The sequence below is a fragment of the Perca flavescens genome, chromosome 2 (genome assembly GCF_004354835.1).
Source record: "Perca flavescens isolate YP-PL-M2 chromosome 2, PFLA_1.0, whole genome shotgun sequence".
NCBI classification, from domain to species: domain Eukaryota; kingdom Metazoa; phylum Chordata; class Actinopteri; order Perciformes; family Percidae; genus Perca; species Perca flavescens.
The window spans coordinates 22,302,405-22,319,377 of NC_041332.1; the positions used below are offsets into that span (position 1 = coordinate 22,302,405).

General features: G+C 41.3%; 1 protein-coding gene across 2 annotated transcripts in view; it reads right to left on the reverse strand.

Annotated features, from left to right (window-relative positions):
• ptprdb (protein tyrosine phosphatase receptor type Db) overlaps window positions 1–11,741 on the reverse strand; it is a 103,914-nt gene extending 92,173 nt beyond the window's left edge. For both annotated transcript variants that reach the window (XM_028592642.1, XM_028592634.1), the window contains exon 1: window positions 11,660–11,741. The gene's annotated coding sequence lies outside the window, so the exon portion shown is untranslated. The remainder of the gene's footprint in view (window positions 1–11,659) is intronic.
• Between the last annotated feature and the right edge of the window lie 5,232 nt (window positions 11,742–16,973).

Consider the following 16,973-nt stretch of genomic DNA (forward strand, 5'->3'; position numbering starts at 1 on the left):
TTTTAGCTCTTTTATCATCAAATGTACTTAAAGTATCAAAAGTCTGTGGAATAGACTAGTTTATACTGATGTATTCTCTTTTAAATGACATTGTTTTATTATTACTGATGTAAGCAGCATCCAATTAAAAATGTAATTGCACTTTTTGTCATCTGCCATGATATGTCCTGTGTTTTTTTTATATTTGAATTTTTTGGCTTAATAGATGTAATTTTAGTTGGACTTGCAGCTAGTTGGGATGCAGCTTTGTAGTCTGTAGTAATGTAAAGTAACTACAACTTTCAAATAATGAGTACAACTTACCGCCTTTCCCTCTGGAATGTAGTGAAGTATAAAGTAACATAAACTAGAAATACAGTACTCAAGTACAAGAACCTTAAAATTGTACTTAAGTACAGTACTTGAGTAAATGTGCTTGATGAGATAATTGCAAGATGAGGCGAAGAGAACTTGCAAGAACCAGAGATGCAGAACAGTGTATAATGTGTGATGCCGTGCATGCATACAGTATGCACCATATGTGCATGTGTTTTCCTCTGTGTGTTTGATCTGTAGGCCTCAGAGGAGAGAAGCCCTGTATGGTGCTGTATACGTTATAATAGCTAGCGACAGCAATGCAGAGCTTGTCTTACAGTAGAAGGGACGTGGCCATGGAGAGAATACTGAGGAGGAGGAGGAGGAGGAGGAGGAGGAGGAGAGGGGGTACCGTGGCCATGGGGAGCTTTCTCTCTCTCTCTCTCACACACACACACACACACACACAAAAAACACACACACACACACACACACACACACACACACACAGACTCTGATATGTGACATGCAGTGCACACCAAGATGCAGACCGATGTTCTTAGTTGGCCCTAAGAGGAAACACTACTTCTAGGATGATGAAGACTGACATAAATGTTGCATGGTACCTTGGCAGCTTCATGTTTGAAAAATGGACAAAACACACACACAGACACACACACACACACACACACTCACAAACACACACGAACAAGGCAGACTGAACGAAAGATGAATGTGGAGAGGCCGCTGTCTATCATTGCGTGTCCTCGTTTTTATGTCACTGAGGCTCCTAATGACGTCATCGATCATGACACTGTGCCATTGGAGGGGATTTAGGAGTCAGGGGTCAGGGAGAAAGCCTATAGGCTGAATGAGACCAGCACTAAAACACTGCACGTGTACTGTAAATACTCTACATTATAAACGATTACCACAGAAGGCCAACAGCTTTATTGCTTTGACTGCTTGAGCTGTGCATCACTTGTGGAATTGATTTCAGGGTTCGCTTAAGAATAATGGGCTGTATTGAAGTTGCCTCCAATAATGTGCCGAATCTGACGATATACTATGATACTCTGAAATTGGGCGCTATTTCAGTGCCAGTGCTTGTTTTTTTCATGGTTAGAGATGAGGAGAACACTTTATAACATGCAGCAGCTGTATCCAGATATTTTAGAATGCTGTACCTCAAGGCAGGGAGTCAGCTGTTTGATGTGCAGCTTATGGTCATACTGTATAGGCTCAACATATAAATTTCTGCAGAACTGTTTCTAAAGCAACAAAAAATGCTGACTGAAATATACTTCAATGTAAACAATTTGAAGCCTTTTACAAGCCTGACCATCATATCACTGTAATCTATTACATGCACGAGATTAATAGACTTTATGGCATAAATGAATGATTCAGCATTTCAGCTTAAGTGCAAGTCTATTGCATCCATTACATCAGATTATCTCCACAGGATGCAGTCACAACGCATGTGACTATGCTTAACCACAGGTTCATTAAATAATATTGCTCTGTTCAAGTTGGTAAATATAATGTAGTGTGTCATGGGCAACCGAAAAAAGATGTTCACTCAAACCATGAAGGACTGAAGGAAAACACACACATATTCTAATGAGCGAAGGAGGTCACACACTTACAACTCTGAAGCAGTCTTTTGATTTTGGTTTTATGAATCAATATGTTTTCATACTCAAATATAGTTATAAACTATGCCCACCAAATGAGCAAATGAGTTCAATCAATCAAAATGACAAAAACATTTTTTTTTATTAAGCCAATGAACAGTCAATGACATTGTAGCTTTCATTTTTGGGGACAAATTTGTTGTCTGGAGTATTTTTTCATCTTTCCTGTGGACACTGAAATTTGCCGAATGTAGATGATGTGGCATTACATTGGCACAGCTGTCTGTAGATGTAACTGTGTACTGGACTTTCATCAAAGACTTTTTTGTATCCCTTTATAAAATCAATGATTAATATCAGATTTCAGTGTCAGTCCTTACGAATCTAAGAGACGGAGCTTCCCTCTTCACTCACCATTTTGCACCAATGTTTGACTCGCGCACGTGAAGAAAATCCACTTTTTAATAGCCACACATACCAATTTATCTACTGATAGTAGTTGGACATAAAAAGAGCATACATTGTAAGAGCATACAAAGATATCTACTTCAAAGACTTTTCTCTAAGTGAAATTTGGTTTTATGTGCAGTGCACTTCTCTCCATAGTCCCTCTTCATAAAGACCAAACTTATCTCCTTTCCTTCATTTCGTCCTCCTTGGAAGTACACAACAATGAAAAATGCCTCTTATATAACACAACACAAATTTGCCTCGGATAAATACTAATATATATATATATAATACTAATATATATATATATATATATATATATATATATATATATATATATATATATAAACAAGAGTCATAATCATAAAAGGACATAATGATCTAATCTGTCACTTCCTCAAAGTCTGATAGGCCAATACATCAGCACATGAAAAGTAATCTATCATAGACCAGCGGCAGGTTATGGCAGTGTGCTGATGGATAGGAGCTGTGGATAGAGATGATGACTGAGTTGCCCTTGTCGGAGTTATGAAAAGGAGAGTGGAAAGGAGAGGGACGAGTGGAGGAGGGGGGGGGCGCAACGAGACCAAAATGTGTTCTGAACAGAATCGTTTGTCACGCTTTGTCATCGAGTGACATCAAGTCAGTAAACAGCCTGAGTATGTATATACAGTAGAAAATGCGCACGTGTGATAGTCAGTGTATGCTTGGCTGTATAAGTGACAGTGTGTAATGAGTGTTAATTATCGCACTGACTGCTCACTAGGAAATAATTATTGCTTATAGGGGGAAAAAAAGAACACAATGTATAAAGTGAATGTGTATGTGCTTCAGCTCCCATTCAGTAGGTTGTGTTGTGGAATCCAAAGCATTTGACCCCAATCTGTGTCTCTGCATTATTTATAGTCCAACCAGCTTCCCTTTGTTTATTTTTCAAAGCTTGTCTGAGGAATCGAAGTGTGGGAAAAAAGTAAGAGGAAAAAGGATGAGAGATGACAGCGCAATATGGAGAAGTATTCAAGAAAAGAGCACCCTCTCTCTCTCTCTCGCTCTCTCTCTGGGTAAACACAACAAATCACATCAAAAGCATTACGGCTAATTGATTGCTGTGGACCTTCCTATAGTTTTCCCAAAGGGGTTTAAACGGTTTGGAATATATAGACGAACATTTCACTGAGAACGCTGTTCTCACACACTGCACCACTGTACTTACCAGGAAATGCACTTCACAGTCTCTTCTCTTTTTATATCTGGAAAACACACACACGCACAACACGCACACATGCACACGCATGCATGCACGCGTGTGCGCGCACACACACACACACACACACACACACACACACAGTCCCCTTCCCCAGGCCTAGCTTGCAGGGCAACAGTGTGTATCCTCAGAGACCTGCTGGGCCAAATCAATGGCAGCCTGCAGCCTTCCACAATAAGCGCCACCATTTTACTGGCTGCCACCCAGCGCAGCAGAGAAGCAGCTAAATAGTCTGCAAGGAGAGCGGCACGGCTAGGCTGCTTACACACGCCACAACAGGAAAAATATTTACTGTGTTGCAGTGTGTGTGTGTGTGTGTGTGTGTGTGTGTGTGTGTGTGTGTGTGCGTGTGTGCGTGTGTGCGTGCGTACGTACGTGTGCTGTTGAGCAAGCTTAATGTATGCTGCTTGTGTGGTTGATTGCATGCATGAGTTAGGCATTCCATTTAAGGTAAGCAAGCTTCATCATAAACTGCCTCACTTTGTGTGTGTGTGTGTGTGTGTGTGTGTGTGTGTGTGTGTGTGTGTGTGTGTCTGAGAGTGATAGAGTGTGTGTGTTGCCTGTGTGAGTTAATGCCAATACAGAGGTTTGTTGAATTCCAATCAAAAAGATATAGCTTTGCAATTCTCATTCGGATGATTGTTCTCTTTCATGTGGTCTAGCAGGCGGCATACGTAAGCTTGCCTGCACACACACACAAAACACTTTGTCTGTCATTATGTCTCTCTTTCTCACACACACAAGCTGCTGGCATGACAGACTGGTTTCTAATCGGTGAATCAGCATATCAGCCAAGAAATGTCAGATTACGTTATAATCCTGTGTTTTAGTGCCTTTAACTCTGTACACATATATGTGTTATGGCCTATTATGTTTGTCTTTCTGTAAAAAAAAGGGAGACAACACCGATGCATGCTCTCACACACACAAACACTCTCTCACACACACACACACACACGCACACACACAAAACCACCCTCACGCACATGCACACGTCACTGGGGAGCACAGACAGTTTTCAGGTCAAGAGGTGACGGAGCTGTGCAGAATTAAGGGGATCAATCTGTGCTGTGACTGAATTCTGAACCTGACTCATGTATCACTGTGTGGCTCATAAAAAACACCATAAAAAACACACACACTGCTAGAAGAACTGAGGGCCAATTACATTTATATAATTAATATTTTTGATGACCAGAAGCTGCTTACATGTATAATATAGCAATAAGCTCTCTCTGTGTCTCCTAAAATGTCTCACATAAAAGCAAGACTGTTATAAAAAAATAATTAAACGTTGTGTTTTGGGGTTTGAACAGCAACACAAACAGTTGGAGCTGATGTAGAGGAATTTGTTTTGTGTCTTCATAAAACCAAATTAATTTTTTTTTATCTCGGCATGCACAATTCCTTCTTTCTTCTTTCTTTATGTATTGTTTTTGTTTGCTATTCTCTTACTTTCTTTTTTCTCTTACTAGATAGAATCTGTTCATGTTGCATTAATGAATTCCAGACACAGAAAAGCCAATCATCAGCGTTAAGCTGTAGGCTGCATACATTGGTAAGTAAAAAACAAAAGCGGTTCTATTAAAAAATACTCCACAGTTTATTGATGTTCAAGCCGAGACAGGAGCAGAGCCCCATCTGTAACTCTAGAAGACAACCTTGTTATTGCCAATCAACCTATTACAGGAGCTTTTTATGAAAGGCACGGGGGAGGCCGGCAGTTGGTTAGGTGTCTCTTTGCTTTGGCCGGGAGATACAGAGGATGCACAGGGAAAATGATGCCAATCTCTACACCAGGGGATGTATTAAATGTATTAAATGACAGGTCTAATTTAATATTGCAATTTTGAGAAAACTGCTAAGGCACTTCCTGTGTCTAAAGGCCGTCCAGGAATGGAGTAGTTGGGGAAATGCAGAGTAAGGGGTTTGGGATACATTAGAGAGGAAAGGAAATTATTTCATAGTGCATGTTTACAGGGTGAAGGCTGGGTGCAGTATAATTGTGCAAAGACTGTCTGTTGGTATGTTTGTATGTAATGCACTGCCATGGCTTATGATATTAGTGTTCCTGTTATTGTATTCGCTAACTGTGACACCATACAGTATCACATTTACGACCAAGTTTCCCCACAGGGATGGATGAACAAGGTTTACGACTACACATGTTCCAAGAGACATAAACATGTGGAGACCTGCTCTATGCTGAACATCCATACATATACAGTACTGTATATGCTCTTCACATACACACGCTGACACGTGTGCACTCTCATATATCGTCAAATAAATGAAAAACATACACACTTAATCCACCGGATACAGCAGGACATTTCAGGTCAGGTTTGTAAATTTGCATTCAAGCCCGTAGCATCCTGTCTTCTGAGGACAGAGCATGTCTAGTAATTTCAAATGTTAGGTGCTTGTAAAGAGATTATCTATCCTAATGCACACGTACACGAATAGGGATGGTCACACACAGACGCACACGCGATCACACATGCCGACACGGCACACTGATACTCACATCCATGCAAACCCTTTAAACCTCATCGGAGGTCAGTCTTCATTGTAATCGTTAACACACAGAAAGTCCACAAACAATCAAGACTTACAGTAAAGACTGTGAAAAACCGCACGCACGCACGCACGCACGCACTCACGCACGCGCACACGCACGCACACACACACACACACACAGACGCACACACACACACACACACACACACACACACACACACACACACACACACACACACACACACACACACACACACACACATCATTTATCCCAGGTGCCTTTGGGAAAAACATAATTCTTTAACACGAACAACAGGAAATGAGACTTGTGTTGGACTCTCAGCCCCCCAGAGAGAAGGACAGGGAAAACGAATAACAACAGGATGAAGGATGAACGAAAGGACAAAAGAGAAAGAGAAAGCTCAACAGTTTTATCCTGATTCAATTGGCAAAAAACAAACAAAACAAGACAATCAAAGTCATTAATTACAGATCTACAGACAAACAGTGGTGAGGGCTAATCCTGGAAAGGCAGGAAAAAAAATAGGATCTAAGAGAGACTAATAGAATTAATGTGTGGTGGGAGCCATTTTGAAGGGCCCAGCTCCTGCTTGGCCATGTCATTGGATATAAAGAGGTTGTGAGACATTGGCCAAGTACTGAAGCTCTGCCATGGCAGGGACAGCAGATGTAAAGACTCCCACAGAGGATACAGAGCAAACATTCTCCACTCATAGATTAGACTGGAAAATTCCTCACTTTAGCCTCATGTATTAATCCGTGAAATGTTCATATAAATGTCTGTTTTACTACTCCATCGCTGATTGATATAAAACAATAGTGACTCTGGGTTCACTTGAAAGGCTGTTGTATGTATTGCTCTTAACACTTGGAGGTGGGTGGCTTTTCAAGAAAAGAAAAAAAATTCCTGGAGCAGCAAAAGTAGTTAGAAGAGTTAGCATGAGCAGTGATAGCTACCACAGTTGAATGAAGAAGATGAGTGCCACCTACAGAGAGTTCTTTAAGAAAAAAAGAGCTGCCCATAATGTTTGACTCCCATGCAATCTCTGGGAAAATACCACAGCAGTGACCGCTTATCGCCAAAGATGTTGATAAAAGCAAAAAAGAAGAACAACAAAAACAAATATTTGGATGAATGGATTGAAATGAAAAAGAAAATATTATGTCACTTCAAAAAATTGGAGCAAACACAGTCTAAGAGCCCTATCCTTGGATCTGCCTGCTGTAGGAAAAAGCAACCCATGACAGCGATTTCACAGACGTCCACTGAGTTTTGCGGCTGTGTCGATGGGACAGTGATTAAAGGAGTGAATAATAAGATGTAATGCAAACACATGTCACACAGGCGCCACTGTATAGAGAAAAGGAGGAGATAAGAAATGATATGTGAGGAGAGGGCAAAGCCAAAACTAAAAAAAAATTCAAATGAATAAATTATCAAACAAATAAAAAGTTTTAGAGAATGGAGAGGCCAGAGGACCTAGGACAGAGAGGGCCATAAGAGAACAGCTGTAAACAGCAGCAAATCCTCTGGCAGAGAGAAAGAAGTGATGTGGAAGTCCTGCAGCCGTGCCACTAAGCCCCCGCTGCAGATTAAACTGTATAGTAAGGAGGGGTGAGGAGGCGAGGAGGGGAGGGACAGATAGAAGGAGAGAAAGAGCAGGAGAAAGAACTGCAGAGGGGAAATAAGGCTTTGTGGTCTGGCACCAGTTTTGCTATGTTGAACCATCATGCGTGCCATTTGGATAGAAGACAGGGGAGAAGGACGAGGAAAAGAGACAGGGAGAAGACGTTAATTGAAGTAGGAGGACAGGGAGAGGAGGAAAAAAGACATTAAGTGTGAGATAGACTGTGAGTGGGAAGAGGAGGGAAACACTTCAGCTTTGACCGTGGAAGGCTGAACACGTTTGGCTCAAAATGTGTCTGTCTGTGTGTGAGAGTTTGTGTAAGTGGGGTTGGAAAATGAAATTGTTGTGGTTGTGCCTGGCTCCTTCAAAGTGTCTCCCTCTGATTGGAACATAAGGGGGGTTGTGAATGGATCGCCCAAACCACAAACTCTGTCTCTTTCATTGTCTCTCTTTCTTTCTATTTATCTCTCACTTTCTAAATCTCTTCTATTTTTGTCTGTTCCTCATTACACATACAGTATCTTATGCCTCTTCTCTGAAGAACTCAACACACACACACACACACACACAAACACACACACACAGCACATGTAATAAATATGAAAATCTGATGTCATGTCTCTGTTATGGAATAGTAAGCTAAAAATGCCTGTGAACAAAGATTGTTTGCTTGCTATGTACAGCCACTACAATTGATAAACACACACACACTTTGATAAAAAAAGAAAAGAAAAAGAAAGGAAACAACGAAGCGGTTTTGTAGTGAGAAATAGAGAGGCAGCGCGAGAGGAAGACGGAGAGAAAGAGAGCTACAGGAGAAGAGACAAACAGAGAGAACCAACCCGCCGGAGTGGAGAACAGATGAAGTGAGGGAAGTCTTAAGTTAAATTTTTAATATCTTACCATATGCTCCTCTCCACAGGTGAAGACATATTTTGCTATTAATTACCAATTCACAGCCAGTATGTGGGTGTGTTTGTGTGATGGATGAATGAAAACAAAGAGAAAGCAAGAGACAGGTAAGTGATAAATGAGAAAAAGGCCGCAACAGAAAGACAAAAGTGATAATAAGGCATATAACATGAAAAAACAAATCAAACAGAAATACATACAATTGATTCGACCCCAGATGGTGTTGAGGTATGGGGAAAGTGAGAGCAGGGAGCAATCTAGAAGTCAGACAGAGAAAAAGACAGGAAGGCTGAGGCACGGGTGAACTGACAAACAGATGATAGGGACGGGGCGAGATAGATTGGAAGCTGTCCCCTCCGACTGCTAGGTAAATCAATAGCATCGCTGTGCCTCCTCCACTCCTCTTAGCTACACATCCTATCACTTTTGCAAGCAGCAACACAGCTGGATGCTGGCTAACTGTAGCTGAAGCAGGAGCCTCCTGCCTGCCCACTGACTGTTACAGCCTGTTTTCACCACAAGGCTGTCTTAAAATAGACTCTTTGAAAACCTTTACATATACAGTTTGATTCTTGAGAAGTAGCCCTTAAATTGCAATTGTTGCAGTGGATAAACACATGTATGTATGCTTAGTTTCTTACTCCTTTGAATGACAAGAAATACGCCAAATGTATGACAATGAGAATAAAAAAAGGGCTTTTTAAACAGCAAGAGAATGTTTTCTTCTTTGTTTGCGGTGGGAATAGTTGACCCAGGCTCTGTTGTGCTGCTCATGTCTTCCTGGTTTAGACTGCGTTGGCCTGGTCTGTGGGAACCAAAGGCGCAGTCACTATAATTACCAACCCAACTCATAACATCCCTGACCTTAACATCACCTCTCCTAACTTAACCCAACCTTCAGGGCAATGGCATGGACATTTTCTGACGTATATGCGTACATGCGCAGGCAAAGTGCTATGCATTTGTGCACACAGACATGCAGAAATGCGCTGACAAACACGTAGTCAAGAAACACACACACTCACACACAGCTGGCTTTGCAGACACTGGCATCCATCACATCTTGTGAAACTTAATCTTTCTGAGAGGATGAACAGCTGCAGTGGCATGCACACACACACACACACACACACACACACACACACACACACACACACACATCAGTTGGGGAAAAGCACTTTTTCATCCACAGACTGGCATGTGACAAGGCACCTCTGACCTGAGAGCAGCAGGCTATGGTCGTAAAACAGGTTGTAGTCCACTTGCATGATGTGCCCAAACACATCTACAGAGTGCAGCAGAAGAAGCTCTCGTGATAAAAAAAACTTATATTAAATACTTATTTCCTAAACATCATGCATTGGTATTTTAGAAGACAAACAATTCACCATCAGCATCTCTGAAATGTACACATTAATAAAAAGCACCATAACATTTAAATATTATGTCAATGGATCAATCATTTGGTCATTTACGTTACTATCGTGTAGATGTTCGATTCTGGAGACAAAACATGACATACAGTATATGGCTCCCATTGTGCAGGCTTTGCATAGCTGACACTTCATATGGATAAAGGCACTTAGCGGAGAAACTGTATGCATAAACTGTTATGGAAGATCAGGCGAACACTAGAAGGTACCTCTGACTCCCTTCCTCTATATATGCCTCTCTCTCACATACTCAAACCTAATTGCTGTCAAAGTACATGCATGATTGATTTGTAAGCTAGTGAGGTCTGTAATGCTGCTATAGACAGTGCTTCAGCAAGACTGCTGACTACTGCCAAAACACACACACACACACACACACACACACACACACACACACACACACACACACACACACAGCACTCACTCATTAAATTACAGCACATTACAGTCATTAAGTTATGCAATGACATGAAGAGAAATATAAATGTTATGACCTGTATTCAGTCATTACATCTCACAGGTGAAAGGAGATCATATAGACTGATAAATTGGACATGACATCAATCAAAAATGTTTCCAATAACATCTCTCAAATGTGTCCACATGGATTGGATACAGAGTGAAACCCACAGACAGAAATCCACCCATATAATCCACTGTGGCCCATTGGAGTCTAAAGTATTCATGCAGATTTGCATGAATTCACAGACAGCCCACTCAAAACAGCTTGAACTGACTGACAGCCATTGACAAATCATATTGCATTGTGTCTGCATACACCTTTAAATGTCCATTCACAGTCTGCTCTGTGCCAATGGCATCTGTTTAGTCGTGAGAAAATACACCTCTGAGCATGTTTTGAGGGGGGAGCACCAAACCCAGTGAAAACCAATCGGTTTACAGCCTCCTTAATCTCTCATCAGCATAAAAAAAAACATCATTTCAAGAGCCGCCCTGTAGCGAGAACTGTAATAACCTCACAGTCAATTTGACAAGGATGCAATACAAGAAAAAAGCTGTATTTACTGTATATTGATATTGCCATTACACCAGGGGAAATAAAGACGAAGATCAGTGTTGTGTGACAATACAAATAACATCATGACGGCATGGCAGATACTAATAAACAACATTGATTAGGCTAAATTAAGATCAATATCAACTCACTATTGACTGCCAAGGACACGCTCCAAGTCCTAAATATTATAGAAATATCACAGTGATTTTCCACGAGTGCGAATTCAAAGGCAAGGCGACCACCTGAAACACCAATAAAACAACTCATGCTGGGGAGGAAAGATGAGGCAGATATTAGGTGTCAGTCATGTGTACACACACACACACACACACACACACACACACATCTGATCGGATAAGGGCAGACGCGTATCGCGTTTTGCACTGAATGACGGGAATACATTATCATAGAAGTTATCGCTCTGTCGAGCATGTCAACAAAAAAACAAAAAATAGACAGAAAATGACGAGAGACGCGCTCACCATATCAGCATCCTGCCCGGCGCCGTCGCTGGAAAAACTCGCAGTCTGAATAGATTCAAGCTCTCAGTTCGTCGTCTGCCTGTGTAACATCCACCGTGGCTGCAGCCGCTCTGCCCAAATAATCCGGCAGCGTCTGTTTCCTCTCTCTCTCTCTCTCTCTCTCTCTCTCTCTCTCTCTCTCTGTTTCTCTCTCGCTCCAATAATTTCCTACCCGGTGAGTAGACGACTCGGTAAGGTAGCTGCTAAATCCCCCGGTATGGTGGCTGGAGTGAAGTTGGGGCAGATTTAAAGCTGCAGACGCCGCGCGTAATTCCTGCGACGTTATTTTGGAGAGTCCATAACGTAGTGTGGAGCGATCTGGAGTCGCCAAAAGCCTCCGGTTTTCTTTGGAATCACTCCCTCGCCCGGTAAAACCTGAAATCGTCCCCGTAGACGAGTGGAGACGAGATGGATGGATCAATGAGGAATATAATGTCAATCTTATAATGTAATTTGCTCACTTGATATTTAGATTTTTTATATTTTATGAAAAATAAAACGCAGGTGCACCTGTTTAAATACTATTCTATAAATAAGGCAAGCCACTCCAGTTTATGTCAATATTTTATCTCCATCATTTTGTTAAACTTGAAACTCAATTCTAGATGATATCTGTTGATTTTTTTCAACAGACTAAGGGCTCTTTGGAGTAATATTGGGTGAAAGGGGCAATCACAGCAGGCACAATTTATCGGTGGAGAAAAGTGAAGTCGATCTTATCTCCAGTGAGGAGCAGCTCTTTGATAATTGCCTGGACAGTTGATCTTATTTACGTTTCAACAGTTTCAAAATCGTGCTTAGTGGCAACAAAAAGTAATCCATGGGGTTATTTTAAAAGCAGGGTTGTCAAACTCAAACATACTGGAAACAGACCGCCAAAGGTTCCAAACCAGCCCGTGCACTTGCAAAGTGTGGAATTTGCGAACATTTGTCCACTGGGGCTTGCGCTGTCCTAAGAGTATCAGGCCCTGTGCTGGATATGCTATTATAGATCCCAAATACTTATATACAGCCTACACACTGTCAAGAAGGCCATTGTTCACGCAGGATCAGGAAAATCTCTATGTCAAAAAGGAGAAAAATGGACACAACTTGTGGGGTTTTCCAAAAAAAAATTGATCAGTTCCTATTTCTTCACAGATGTAGTCTAAATGGGAAGCCAGTGTGCTTGGTGTCTTCACAGCATGTTTCAGTGCTCAAGGAATATATTATTATATTATATAGGGTGTGTGTTTTGAGTAAATTGTATGTATGGTGTGTGAAAAGACTTTTAAGAGTGTCAGGACTGTCTGTGTGTGCTGACAAAGAGACAGGAAGCCAGCAAAGGAGGGAGAAAAGGGGAGACGACACATGCTTGTGCTTTGAGCACATGCTTGCACCACACACACACACACACACACACACACACACACACACACACACACACACACACACACACACACACACACACACACACTAGGTGTGCTGACCAAGAACACCAACACAATCAGTGGTGCAGCAGATTCCCCTCAGTGCAATGTAAATGAGATGAAGGAGCGTAAACGTGCTTTTGTTGCAGAAACTTCTCAGCTCAGTGGGTACAAAAAAACACAACCTCAGGCTGGACACACACACACACACAAGATAATAACTCAGCACATAAGAGATAAGGGGTTTGCTATCAAGATAACTTTACTGGCTAAAATAGAATCTAGGGCTGTATTTGATGAGCCTTATGACATAGCATCACCCTCCGCACACACACATGCGCACACACGCACACACGCACACACGCACACACGCACACATGCACACACACACACACACACACACACACACACACACACACACACACAGAGCTGAAAAGCACTGTTGTGGTCAACAATGTAGAGGCTGCATACCTCCAATAAACACACTCTATGTTGCAACATTATACAAATACTTGCACAAATATGATGTTGCTGTTTTTATTTTGCAGCTTCACACCCCAGCACTCCCTCACGGTCGACACACATCTACACTAGCAGCTCTCGATTAAATATTCAAGTGATCCACTGATAAATATGTATGGGTATATATATATATATATATATATGGGTTCAATATTCAATGTATGAGCATGCATGAATGCTTTCCGTTTGTGAAGACACACAACTTCCCACACACATGTTCACTCTGGTTCACACACTCCCTGAAGGCATACTGTGCTGTGCTGTCAACCTACTAATTTATCAGTTTTCAATGTTTTTTAAGTCATGCATGAACTCTGCCTTTCCTCAGCACACTTTATTTACAGTCACTATCCCAGCTCAACACATCAGTGTTAAGCCTGCATCAAGACACAAGTGACACGTTTAATCTGTGTCTCCACTTTATTGGAGAGGGTTAGCAAGTAGGCTTAATAATACTCCAGGCTGTGCTGTAGCATGTGGAATTGTTTTTATACATTTAGAGTACATGATTTCATAGAAATCTCCTGCTCAGTTATGGATTTAATCCTGTGATCAGGAGATAGTAAGTCCTATGCTTTACATATCACACCGCCTGCAATATGTGGGCTTTGAATGCTTATATGATGTTCTAAATAGAGGATAAGTGGGACTGATAAGAAATATAAAAAATGTCCACCATTCCTTTGTTATTTAACCTATTGGAATGCAATTTTACAAAGGATAATGGTGGGAACTGGAATTTATTTAGCATCTTTAAACTGCTGAAGTGTGGCTGAACCAATATTTAAAAGGTCAACATTATCAAGTCATAATCAGTGATTTGTAGTAGGCCTATAGAAAATCCTGCCTCAGTTGTCACAATGAAATAATCTCAAAGATGCCCCCTTAAACCCGAGACACACCAAGCTGATTAATCGGCCGTTGGACAGTCTGGCGAGGTCAGTGACTCGAGTCTGTTCGGTGTGTTCCGTGCCGTCATCTGTCGGCCTTCATTCTGGCCGATTTGACATGTATAATCGGTGGGGCGGGCACTGCCGGCAGTCTGACTCAAATGACCCATCTGATTGGTGGAGTGTTAACCCGGAAACAAGGAGCGGAATGAGCGTGACTAGCCCCTTAATGCCGACTGTCGCTAATTTGCATCAAACCCCTTCCATTCCGACTGCAGGCGAGAATGCTGGTTTGTTTACATTCGATACATACCTAGGAACCTTTTGCACACACTGGTTTCTCGTAGGACCCAGTCTTTCTTGCTGTTGTCAAGATTCATTTATTTTTCAATTAAAGTTTAGAAGTTCTAACAACTTTGTGACATGAATACAATCTACTAATCTGAGATGGGAAAATGTGTTTTATTAATTTTACCATTTTGTAAAGAATTTTACCATAAATAGTCTAGATGGAAACAGGGGTCAACGCGCACCCCCCGGCTTTTTTTATGCCACCTGATTTTTTAAAATTGTAACTCACAACCATCCTTTCATGACTGAGACACTCAGAAACATATGACTTCAGTTTGGAACTTGCGACAGCAATGGCCAAGGCTTCAGATGACATTTCCACCCACCTGACCCCTCAAATCATCACCGGCGAGGGAAACAATGTTTTTCACAGTGAGTGGGACAACCTGAACAGAATCACAACCAACATTCATGGCTAAAATGTTGTAAACAACACCGGGGGAATCATAATTCAAGAGGTGAAGGAGAGCCATGTGAGCACCAAGAAGAGGACCCTTCCTCTCTGACAGGTCATCCAAAATGAGAAGCCTTCAGATCACACCTTCCAAAACGCTCCCACAGCTGGCATTCAAAAGAGCTGGCCGCAAATTCCCCAACAGTGCCAACTTTACCCATCCTGCTGAGAACCAAGAGTCATATGATGCCTCAATGTTGCAGTACAACACACATCTCCTCTGCAGATGGTTAAGCAGCCAGGGCAAGCAGCAGGTGCCTGGATTTGGTGGTTTTATTTCAAGCACAGGGAAATTGCCTTCTAGGAAATCTACAATTGACTTTTACACCCCCATCAACCAGCCCATTACAGACAATGCAGTACTCATACTATCAACACATTTGTATGCATGTACTGCAACATTGAGGCATCATATGACTCTTGGTTCTCAGCAGGATGGGTAAAGTTGGCACTGTTGGGGAATTTGCAGCCAGGTCTTTAGAATGCCAGCTGTGGGAGCGTTTTGGGAGGCGTGATCTAAAGGCTTCTCATCTTGGATGACCTGTCAGAGAGGAAGGGTCCTCTTCTTGGTGCTCACGTGGCTCTCCTTCACCTCTTGAATCACGATTCCCCCGGTGTTGTTTACAACATTTTAGCCATGAATGTTGGTTAAATAACAATTTCCCTGGGACAGAATTGTATAGAAAAATGTGTCTATTTGTCTCTGTAAGCTGTTTACATCAAAAGTTATGCCACTTTATATCATATTTAGATTTTTCGGGTTTGGTGCAAAGGGTTAAAAATAAAGCATTTTGGACATTATTTCAGCTTGGTACCCAATTTAATCTTAAAATAGACACTTGAATGATAAAGAAATAACAGGGTGTGAAAATATATCACCCTCTGCACTTGAGAAAACGAAAAAATAGTTGATCCTCTACACGTTTGACAATTTTTTGCTATTTTTGTCCAGAAATAGGGTCAATATGTTGTCAAATGTTAAAAATAACCATTCCATTAAATTCCTGGGGTCAGAATTGTATGGGAAAATGTGTTCATTTGTCTCTGTATGTTGTTTACTTCAAATGTTATGCCACTTTCTATATAATTTTTTGATTTTTCGGGTTCCGGTCGGGTGCAGCAAAGGGTTAAAAATGAAGCCTTTGGGACATTATTTCAGCTTGGTACCTGGCAGATTCTGAAAATAGACACATTAAGGATTTTAAAAAATCAGGTGGCATAAAAAAAGCCGGGGGGTGCGCGTTGACCCCTGTTTCCATCTAGACTAAAATGCCTGTTGTCACTAATTTGCATCATACCTAAATTTATATCTATTCTATATGCTATAGACAAATTAACAATCTCAACTTAATTTAGCATCAGCTTGGAGCCAGAAACACACATCATTTTTATATAATTGTAAATAAATTCAGGCGTCAAGGGGCTAGAGTCTCTCAAAATCTGATGAAAATCTTTTAAACTGACCTTTGTCTATCTGAAATGAAGACAGATTCAGCAACTGCATGGCCTATTTCTTCCTAAAATGTTTTCAGAAACATGTTTTGGTGAACTATTTTAGTACAATATGAGATGACAGTGTGTCTTTGAATTTCCTGAGAAACCAGACCAACGTGATGCATTCGTCCAATCAGCTGCCAGTTTTCATTGTT